This window comes from Emydura macquarii, unplaced genomic scaffold (assembly GCF_026122565.2).
Source record: "Emydura macquarii macquarii isolate MOO-44397 ecotype Brisbane River unplaced genomic scaffold, CSIRO-AGI_Emac_v2 contig_2636, whole genome shotgun sequence".
Classification (NCBI taxonomy): Eukaryota; Metazoa; Chordata; order Testudines; family Chelidae; genus Emydura; species Emydura macquarii.
The window spans coordinates 18,873,798-18,884,745 of NW_027132773.1; the positions used below are offsets into that span (position 1 = coordinate 18,873,798).

At 40.5% G+C, this 10,948-nt stretch overlaps 1 long non-coding RNA gene across 1 annotated transcript; it reads left to right on the plus strand.

The window, feature by feature from the left end:
* Nucleotides 1-754: 754 nt before the first annotated feature.
* LOC137163673 (uncharacterized) lies at nucleotides 755-2,247 on the plus strand. The gene is made up of 2 exons (XR_010922776.1): nucleotides 755-894; nucleotides 1,524-2,247. It is a non-coding gene; the product is annotated as an uncharacterized lncRNA (long non-coding RNA).
* Nucleotides 2,248-10,948: the final 8,701 nt, after the last annotated feature.

Consider the following 10,948-nt stretch of genomic DNA (forward strand, 5'->3'; position numbering starts at 1 on the left):
TGGTACAGCTACCAGGGGTCAGGAGAGAAGCAGATAATTTCCCCCTTCAAATAGGAAGTAGCCTAGGTTCAAAAATAAACTCCATTGCAGGACACTGTCTGTATTAGTGTCATTGGAAAAAAGTGTTTTCTGGAACTCTATCCCTCAGATCAGCCACTTGATGGATCTTCTCTTTTCCTTCCTCATTCCCTAGGTTGCTTTTCTTTCCCTTACAGTACTCTCTTTTAACTTCTGGCCTCCAAATTTCTCTTCCTTCTCCTAACTAAAGCAGGACTTGTCTCCTGGCCATCTGACTTCCTTCCACAGCCTACGCTCATTGGATTTCTTACTATCCCTTAGTTAAGCAGTTTTCTCCTCTAGCGTGGAAACCCTCTCACCAGAAATCATACTCCTGCAGTGGACTTCTTCTCAGAATTGTAATCCCCCCCATGAACTATCCACCTTAAGTAGTCTCCTATCCAGCCTAAAATCACACCCTCACTCTAGACAAGATAGAAACATCCCATTAAATAAGTGATGTCAGCTATATTAAACTCGTTAGCACAGTTATTAAAGATTTATCACCAATAAAATCTCCCCAACTGGCTGCAATTTTTTTTTTGTCCTAAAAGAATGGTAAAAACAGTGCAAATCACAGGAATCAGCTAATTGAAAACCCTACTGATTATTGACACCAGGTGAAGGATCTGCCAAACAAGGACACATCGAAATATAATAAAGCCCCCTCCCATTTTCCTAATTTATAGCATTAGCCAAATGAGACTCCAGTTAAACAAATGTGGGGGCCATGGCTCTATTTTATGCAGCAGTTAGGTGTATGGTTAGAGTCATATGACTGCTTGGAGTAGATGGAAATAGGAGTGGGGATTCCAGCTGCAACAACTAAGGATCAAGGTAGTTATGGGCAGGTGCTGTTGCCCCAAACTAGAGAAAACAAGGGGGTGGAGGTGGTCTCAGTCTCCATTTTTTTAGCAGAGCAGAGGGAGCAGAGTACCTTCTATACTCCCCCAGTCCCTCTTATTTTAGCTCCTGCCCTTTACTGCAGCATAATCTGATCCTTCAGTAAGCAAATCAGCCCTACAGATCATCTTGCCTGCGAGAGGGTTGGAGGGTGATGCAAAGCTGCTCAAAAGGGACACGTTCAGTCTCCCTCTATGTCAGGCAGACAAGCAGGAGTCTACCTTCCACATTGACGCAGGGAGGCACCGGGCATGCTTTTTTTTTTTTTCATTCCCCAGAACAAAATCTCCACAGATCCTATGAAAAGCAGTATGGTCCAGTGGATAGGGGAGGAGAACTGGGTGTGACTCCCTCATCTCTCTGTGTCTGTTTCCCCTCCCATCTTCTCTTTGTATATCTACTTACATGTGAGTTTGTTGGGTCAGGGACTGTCTCTTACTACATGCTGCACACAGCCTAGCACAATGGGGCTATGGTCTCTCCTCGGACCTCCAGGGGTATTGCCATAATACAGAACACTCAAAGAATAAATACTAGTCCTGGTCCTTCTCTTCCTTTCCTAGAACTGTAAAGAGGACTGCAGTTGCTCAAGGAGGTGGAGAGATAGACAGAAGTGGGTCCCTAGCAGTGCTTCAAAACAAAATGGCTTCCTGATGCAAGAGGGGTGGATTAGGAAGCCACTATGTCCTCCTACCTTGATGGCCGCATGATGGGAAGATTGTTCTGCATAACGGATCCCAACCTGCATACCTGCAAGATCCCACAGGCAGGAGCTCTCTGTGGGCTGCACTGCCAGTCTCCCTGTCAGGCAGATGAGCAGGAGTCTACCCTCCATATTAAAGCAAGGAGGCACCGGGCACGCTCAGGCCTCCTTCCATCACACATACAGTCAGTCCTCCTTGCAAGCTGCTACTCTGTATTTAGTGGAGCCACCCACTGCCACAAGGGCTCCCCTGCCCAGCTCCCAGGCTGCTGCCTATGGCTTGCTACTTAGTCTCTCAGGGAGACTCTGACCCCATGATGCTGCTTCCATTTCCTGTAGGAGCCCTCTACAGGCTGTATGCTGAACTGGGTAACACAACTCCCTCCAATGGTTGGAGCCTTTCTCTCCAGCTCAGCAGGACTGAAGTGCAGGTATCCTGTCTGGGGCTAGTTTGACATGCAGGTGGCCTCAATAAACACAGGCCTGTGTGAGCATTGGTGCTGGAACTAGGGTGCTGGGGGTGCAGCAACATCCAGTGGCTTGAAGTGGTTTCCATCATATACAGGGTCTACAGTTTTGGTCAATGGCTTCCAACACCCCCTCTATAAAAACTGTGTCTGGGTGTGGAGTCCGGCCTGGAAGTGCAGATCTCTGCCTGTCGCTCTGTGGATGTTCACTGGCCCAAGGTTTGGGCCGTTTATATATTTTAACAATACAAATATCACTGAAAAATGATTGTGCTGCCCTTGTTGTTTACACCTGTGCAAGGGGAGTGCAAAGTGGGTATAAAAAAGCTGCAAAAGCAGAATGGTAGCATTTTACATCCATTTTGGAAAGATGGGGATGACATGGCAGTAGAAAGTCTGGCCCTTAAAAATCTTAAAGGAAGCATTTTCTGCAGTTCAGCATGATCCTGAACAAATTCTTTGGAGTCATAAAAGATATGCAAAGAAGCCTTTGCTTTTTAAGTACCCGAGTGTGATCTCAATGGGTTGAAAACCTAAAGTAACTCCATTGAGGTCATCTGGTTACACAAGTGTGAAAATGGTGTAAGTGAGATAAGAATCAGGACCTATATAACCTTGTAACAATCCCAATAAGATATTGTGGTGTGTATATATTTGCACAGTAACTGTACTTTCCAGTTTGTTACAGGAAATAGGCTTCATCTTCAAATCGTTTCTCACAGCCTGCATTCTGTGGTTTTGGACTCAGACACCTCTTAACATGCCTTTTTGCTCAATTCAGAATACTATTTGTTACAGTATATCTTCCCTTAGAACTTTGTGACTTTTTCTTCTGATTTTGGCCAGGTTGTATCGTATTACTGCTATTCGTTCAAATCTCTTTGTTTCCTCCCACTGTTATACAATGCCTACCTCTGTGTTTAGCTGTGGAATCTGTTCACTTACACTGACTCTTCCTCCAGCATAACATTGGAATTGATTTGCTACAGTATGTCCTTCTTTGCCTCTTACATGCAACTGCCTGTGCTGAGAAAGATGCAACTGTCTTTCCACCTTTCTCTTCCACTGTCCTCAGAAATCTGAAAATTCTTTATACCCCATGAATATTTATATAGTCTTTCAGTTGATATCAGTGTGCTTTACCGTACTTTGTTCAAACGTGGTTTGCATTGTTTATGGGAAGGGTTTTTTTCCCCATTTCTTTTCCTTTTCTTCATTTCTTTTGTTTTTCAGAATCACAATAACCTATCCCTATTTTAAGTGAGTTAATTGTTGTGTTTCATCCAGGTAAGAATTCCTGGGGGGCACCACCTGAAAGAATTTTTTAAAATTGAAGTATTGCATCTAAATGGTTCGTTTATTAATTATTATTAATATTATTTCATAATGAGAATGCAATGAAAAGGGATAGAATCCATTTAAAATAATAAAAATAAATTTAAAAAAAAGAATAGATGCAGGATTAGAAAGAAGTAAAATACTAAACATTTAGGGCCAACTCAAGTGGGAAAACACACTTCCTTTTCTTCTAAAAAGAAATAGAAATGAATGTGAAAGGGTTCATGCTTGCAATTATGGGATCTAAGTATATACCAGCTCCTAGGTGTCCTTAGGAGAGTTTGAAGTATCATGCAGCCTGTCTCTCAATGGTAAGGCACTTTTTACTGTAACATATTGTTTTATCTGGTCAAATTTTCAACCTTTTGGAAGCCAAGGTGAAAGCTCAAACTTCTTTGCTAAAGCATATCCATTGTGTATTAAAATATCCAAGATGATTCATTCAGTCAACTCAACATCTACTCATCAGCAGGAGAACAAGCTAAGGAGGCATTATATCTTTCTCTAGCATAACACTTAAAGTGAGGCATTCCAATCTAAAAGGTAGAATTGTTCCTTTGAGTAAAATAATTAATGAGCCCAGCAGAAGGAAAGCTGTTACGAGAGAGACCTCTAGTGGAATATAATGTGTGCAGCTAAAAAGGATTTTACTGTTTTCGCTTAGCTTGTACAGTCTTAACTTTGTTTTACTAAATGGTGAGCATATTGTTTTTGTTCCTTCTAAATTTGGATAATTCAGGAGACTAGTCTTCTCTTTAGCTACACACAAACCTTCCATTCATGACAATGGAAGTGACAACCAGGAAAGAATAGGTACCGTGTAGAATTACTGTAATCCTTCGTTTACTGTGCATACAGTACACTATGATACAAAATCAGGGCTGAGACATGAAAATGGAGACCCGGGGAGACAGATATTACGCCAAGAAGAGTGCAATCTGGATAAAAGGTACAGGGCTGGATGCTCTGCTAGCATAAACGGGTGTCACTCCACTGACTTCAATGGAGCTATGCCAGGATCTAGCCCAGAGTGGCTAAGGGATATAACAATTTGACAAATTAAAATGCTCCTATTACTACATGTGATATTTTTATAATATTCAATATTTCAAGCTACAGAAGCATTTAGTCTGAAAATTTAGTTTATTTTATGAAGCCAGTTTGTAGAGCATTTACAGAGGTGACTAATCCCACAGGGGAACCAGGTCCTTCACTGGGGCTGCTCTTGTCAGTAAGCGGTCATCAGCAATCCTGCTGCAATTAGGCCTTTATCATCTATTAAGTTTTTGCCAACCACTATGATTCTTAATTTGTAATTATATATTCATTAATGTTTGTTTGCTATAACACCATAGAAATGCCATTACTTAGCACACAAAAATGACAGGTTCCTGCCTCTAGAGTTTGCAGTTACAATTGTTATTCAAAGCCTGAATTGTGCAGCCTCTTCTTTCTTCCTGGGTATAATGCTATTGTGAGTGGTCCCATTGGTATCGTGGCAGTCACTGCTGTCAATGGGACAGGTCACAGGAACAAGCACTACACCCAGGTTTGCACAATCAGGCCCTAAGTGTGTGAAAACCAGCAAATTAATTATAATAATGACTTTTTATGAACAGGTACGAAATATGCAGAGACAGAGATATGGGACATGCAGTGTGTATCAAGGACAGGTTATCAAAAAGAAACTGTCTCTGGATTATGTACAGTTTCACTTGACTGAAGCTTCATGGAAGATTAAGCTTCTTTTGTTCTCTGTGCTGTTTCACATAGATCAGTTGATGATGTGCAGAATAATTTTAACCACATATTAAACAGTAGTTAATCTAAGATAAGGATATGAGCAAATATGAATAGTAAATAATGTTTATTAGTGTTAATGTTAATTAGAGATGGAGTAAGCAGTTCATCAGAGACTTAAACCCTCGGAGTAGGATGCCTTGAAAAAATTATTGGGCCAGTTTACTGCAGCACTATTTACCTGCTAGTCTCCTGTGTGGTACATAATTTTGAAAGAAATCTGTAATTCCTGTCTGAATTGTGAAGAATAATTTCATAATTATGACTTCTCTGGTGACTGACTTCTGGAACTACTGCAACATGGGAAAAAATAGGTAGAAAGTGTTAAAAAAAAACCCAGGATATTGTGTCAATGAGTTGTGAGTGTTAACCTAGTTGAGTATGATTTTTAACAGCAGGGTGAGGTGGGGTTGTGGAGTTTGGTGTCATACAGAAATAACATTGTTTTGTCCTTAAATTATGGCATTTTCAAAATATCACATTTTAGACTTTTGTTGGCCCCAAAGGAATTCTTTAAGTGCCTTTTCTCTTAAGATTTTATTGATCTCTTTTGAGACCAAGGGAGATCTAAAATTTTGCAGATCTATTTTTATTTTCAGCTTCTGCCCTACTTTTCCCACTCACCTCTAATATTCTTAATTTGCATTAATTAAAATCTCCTCAGACATGGGAGGATGATGGCATTTATAAAGCCTTTTCACCAGGCGAGTTATTCATAGTTCTTTCAGACCTTATACCAATAGTTCTCAGCTAATGATGAAGAGGTACTGACTGTTACCTAAGTGTTAGCATTTCATAAAATTGGGCAGTTTGATTCTGTGGATGGACACCTTAAGGTGTCAGCTGTTTTTGTGTTAAATAAATACTGGTAGGTCAAAATACATGTACACATACTTTTATTTTCTGGATGACAATGACATCATTGGAGAAAGGAAAAATAGTTATAAATAGAACCGACTAAATTATAAAAGAGGAGAATCAAGAAATGGAGATGCTTGATCCCAAAAAAGAGATCTAATTCTCTCTTTACAACTCCACTATTTTTTTCCTTTGTGGAAGCCTATGGTAATGTACAGACTATCTAATATATTCTCTCTTACCACCTATTCATTTTTGTGCTCCTATCAGGCTAATGCAATCCTAGGATGCATCAGGTGAGGTACAGTATTACCAGTAGAGACAGTAAAGTGCTGTTGCCATTATACAAGGCACTGGTGAGATCTCATCTGGAATACTGTGTGCAGTTCTGCTCTCCTGTGTTTAAGATGAATTCAAACTGGAACAGGTACAGAGAAGGTCTACTAGAATGATCCGAGGAATGGAAAACCTGCCTTATGAGAGGAGACTCAAAGAGTTTGGCTTTTTTAACCAAAAGAAGGCTGTGGGGAGATATGATTGCTTTTTATAAATACATCAGAGGGATAAATATCAGGGAAGGAGAGGAGTTATTTAAGTTAAGAGCCAATGCTGACAGAAGAACAAATTTATATAAACTGGCCATCAACAAGTTTAGACTTGAAATCAGATAAAGGTTTCTAACCATCAGAGGAATGAAATGCTGGAAGAGCCTTCCAAGGGGAGCAGTGGAGGCAAAAAACCTAACCGACTTCAAGACTGAGCTTAATAAATTTATGGAGGGGATGGTATGATGAGACTGCCCACAATGGCATGTGGGCCATCTGCCACTGCTAGTAGCAAAAATCCACAGCAGCCAGAGCTGAGGCACAAGATGGGGAGGGCTCTGAGTTTTTACAGAGAATTCTTTCCCAGGCATCTGGCTGGTGGGTTTTGCCAACATGCTCAGGGATTGCCCTATTTGGAGTTGGGAGGGAATTTTCCCACAGGTCAGATTGGCAGAACCTTGGGGGATTTTCACCTTCCTCTGCAGCATGGGGCATGGGTCACTTGCTGGTTTAAACTAGAGTTAATGGTAGCTTCTCTGTAACTTAAGTCTTTTAAATCATTACTTGACAACTTCAGTAACTCAGCCCAATGTTATGGGTCTATTACAGAAGTGGGTACATGAGGTTCTGTGTCCTGCAATGGTGACAGGAGGTCAGATTAGATGATCAAGATGGTCCTTTCTGGCCTTAAAGTCTATGAGTATAGGAATGCAGAATAGGCATTAATTAAGCAATATTATGTTTAGCTTAATGTAAACTACCAACTACATTCTTTAGAGGCAGCTTACTGGGTTTTGTTGTTTCTTTTTTATTTTCCATGATGGAATTTAATTACCAGTTCAGGTCAGATGGATTAAGTCAAACTATCTCATATGTGCCCATCTAAAACCCCCTTCTGTCTCCTTCCTTTCTCATACAGTTTCTTGATGGTGAATGGTAAGTGCGGGGACACAGGGATTTATTATGTGGACAGGTAGCCACAGATCAGAGATCTTAGCACCATGGTGCTGCTACAGTACTATTTGTGCTCTTGTATTTCTTACCCACTTGGGCAAAAGATTTACTCACATTACATTGCATACTCAGCTCTTGTTACCTCTGATGGGGATGTTTCTTTTATCTCCCCAATTTACTGTTCCCTACAAAACAAACAGCTTTGACATTTGGACATTTTACTGTCTCTTTTTTAAAAAAGCCCTATTTACTGATTTTAACCTGTTTTAGGTAAACAGCTGTGTAGTCAAACAAACTGTCCATATACCACTCACAAGCCAGGCTAGTATTTAGAAGTGTATTTTCCACTGAAAGTCATTTGGGAGCCTTTCTAAACTTTATTTATAAACCAGTATAGAAGGCCAGATTCTGAGCTCAGTTACCTCAGTGTAAATCTGAAGTCACTGAATTTACATCATCCCATCTCAGATGTCACAGATGTCTCTGTGCAGTTCGTACTGTGGCCTTAAGAGAAAATTGCCAGCACCTTCTAGTTGTGAGCTATGTAGATGAGTAAATCAGAAGGTTCTAGAAGCTGGAGAGAGGGGGAAAGAACAGTCAGCTGAGAACAATGGGTACTGGGACTTCTTGACGCCGATGAGGGAGACCTAACCAGCTTGCAGACCGGCCAACAGAGGGGCAAAAGGGCAATTGCCCAGGGGACCTGTGAAAAAGGGCCCAGGCAGATGGGAGGATAGATACATATCTTCGTCTCCTCCACACACACACACTCCTTCCTCCAAGGCCCCTACCGTGTGTGCTCTCTGTCCCTCACCTCAGCTGAGCTTATTTATTATGTGCCATGTAGGTTCCTGGGTGGCTGAGGAGGTGTTATCTACTACTCAGCTTCCTGGGTTCATCAGTGATCTCCCTGGTGAGTCCAAGGGACCTGGGAAGCTGAGTAGCAGATACCGCCACCTCAGGCACCCAGGAACCTGCATGGCACATAATAAATAAGTGTAAACTTCTGGCGGAAGCCCACTCAGACCTCAGCCATCCCTTTCTTGGGGGCCATTGACTGGTCTGCCCTAGCACCTGGAATTGCTGTCGGTGGTCTGCCAGCTTGAGATGTTACACCCTCATGGAGGAAAAGCGCTGGAGAGCTCATTGCCAGCTTTCCTCAGGGCTGTAGTGGGCACCAAGACTCTTCCTTCCCTTCCCTTCCCTTCCTTTGTTAACCTGTCACAGCCAACTGGATCAAAAGGTTATGGGGTCAAGGCAGTACTGAGACTCCAAAAGATGACAGTGTTGCTCTGATGCACATCCACAGGTACAGTAGGCCACAGATATAGTAGAACCACAGAATTGTGGTAACACGTAAAAGGCATGCTGTTTATATTAATCCCTTGTTTTCATTCTGTATGATTAATTGTCCATAAACCATAATACCATAGCTGTTTGTCATGAGCTCAAAGCCATGGCCCAAGGACTGTGAGAGAAAGGGGGAAAGTGTAACACAGACATGGATAATAAAAACTAAACTTAAAAGGAAACTACAAACACAAGTTTCATGAACATTCATTCTGATTCTGAATGACCATTTGTTTTGCCCCTGTTCGTACCCTGCATTAATTGCTGTTCATGAACATCTGTATGAATAACTTATTGTTCAGGTGCTGGGGAGTGGCTGATTCATTCATTCAATCAGAGAGCAGGAACAGTACCACAAGATCTGGGCAAACAGTCACATCTCTCAAATAAGAAATGCCAAACAGCTTAGGCAAAAGTTTGTGAACACCCTATTTTGATAAATTTGTTCAGTACTTGTGCATAATAAATACATTTGTGGAAATCTATCTGGATTGGCAAAAAAATTCACAAACAAAAAGCTAATGCCATCTGATAATGTATTCATAACTAATAATTTGACTGATTCTAATAAGTAGGTCACTTTCAGGGTGTAAAAATATGAGTAAGATAACACTATCAACAGCATATATTGCTCTAACCCAACCAATAACATTTGTTATGTGTTTAAATTTACCAAAACACATCATAACATAAAATATGCATCAAAATTCCAGTGATACTGTGGTATCATTTCTCAGGGGTTAAGGGTTCTGGCTGAGGGGTGTGAGAATGAAGGTGAGGGTATATAAACGGAAAGTAGAAGAGATAATGAAGAAGAGAAGGGTAGTGGATTTGGGCTGTAAAGCAGATTCCTCTCCCAGAGCAGGTCTTGTTGGCTCAATGAGCTATTGCAGTCATCCTAATGCTTTATGAAGCAGGCAAACCCTGAATGGATTCTGTGCACCAGAGAGCATATATGCTGTCTTTTGGGCTATCAAAAACTATTTTTAAAAAAGGTATAGAAAATATTTTCTTGCCCTTTACTAGAAAATCACAGATCCTGAAATCTTTGTGCCTTTTATTTCTACTGACTTTCTCCATTGATTGAAAATAGATAGTAAAACTATGTATTGCTCATAAAGGCACATTTCTAAAAAATCCATTTTGTTATCTAAATTAAAAACAGTCTTTTGAAGTAGAACATATTTTTTCTATAAATATACATTATCCTATATAATTTCACTGAAAATTTGAACCCTTGATCATATATATACTAGCAACCCTGTAGAATAAAATAAACAGGACTTTTGTGTGTTTTCTTAAATTTTGTGAAGAGAATATTATTAATTTCAACCAGCCACATTTTCTGCTGTGATTTCTAAATCTAAATGTGCCTTGGAACCTCATAAAACCCCATTACATTTCACCACGTGTAAATCAGGTCAATATTTGGTCCCACAGTTTTGTTTATGCATCATAAATAAGGCCCTACTTCATTTGTGATATTTCAGATACCGCAATATTAGGCTTCTTCCACAATTTTTATTTTAATTAGCTTACTTTGCACAATTTTGCATACATTTTGAGGTTTGCAAAACACACTAGTTAGTACATTAGAGCCCCATTTATTACTTAGTACATTAGAACCCCATTAGTACAGTAGAATCCCATTTATCTGAGCTGACAGTGACTGGGCTCTGGCGGTCAGCCCTAGGGTAGCAAGGCTCCGACTGTCAGCCCAGGGGCAGCAGGGCTCCCGCTGTCAGTGCTGCACATTAATGACTATAATATAGTTACCACAAAATGTCTGGTTATCGGGGGGGAAAAAATAGCAGGCATAACATAATACTTAAGTGTCTATATTGTTCCAGCAATATTTTCCTAAACAAATAGGTCTTCTCTGGCTTTTCCAAATTACTGCAATTAATAAAGATTCATTATTGCTTTTCCACAATTTTCCATGTCTGGTCCACACCTCAGCCTCAATTATTTGA